Raw genomic sequence first — 682 nt, 5'->3', positions numbered from 1 at the left:
TGTAGTCAGACTGATGAGAGAGAAGAAATAGGACAGGTAAACAATTTTGAAAAAGAAAAAGGTTGAAGATGTGTGCTAATTTCAAGAATATTTAAAATACTGTAATTAAGACAGTGTAGTAATGGTAAAAACATAGGTATATAGACTAATAAAAAAGAATAAAGATTCCAAAATGAGATGTTCACTTTTATGGTCAATTCATTTTTAACAAAGATGGCAGTGTAATTCAATGGAGAATGATTGTCTTCATAAAAATTAATTTAAATAGATTATAGACATGAATATGAAATCTAAAACTATAAAATTTCTAGAGGAAAATAAGAAGATATGATTATTACTTTCGTTAGTCAAAACACCAACTTAAAAGTAAAAGGAAATCGTAAATTTTACTTCTACCAAATTAAAAGTAATTTTTTAATGACAGAGTTAAGAAAATAAAATGACAATTCACAGGCCTGGACAAAAGTGTTTGCACAAGACATATGTCCAAAAAGACATATTCAGAACACATAATAAAATCTCACAACTCAATAATTAGAAAATAAACAATACTGTAAAAAGAGCAAATATTTAAATATTTTACCAAAGAAAAGTACTGAGAGGAAATGTAATATGAAAAAATATTGACTATTATTAGTCATTAAGGAGATGCAAATTAAAACTGATACCTTTTTGTCCCTAC

Source organism: Pteropus vampyrus, unplaced genomic scaffold, assembly GCF_000151845.1.
Source record: "Pteropus vampyrus isolate Shadow unplaced genomic scaffold, Pvam_2.0 Scaffold431, whole genome shotgun sequence".
Taxonomy (NCBI): Eukaryota; Metazoa; Chordata; class Mammalia; order Chiroptera; family Pteropodidae; genus Pteropus; species Pteropus vampyrus.
The sequence above is the reverse complement of the archived record's forward strand: the minus strand, read 5'-3'. Positions refer to the sequence as shown.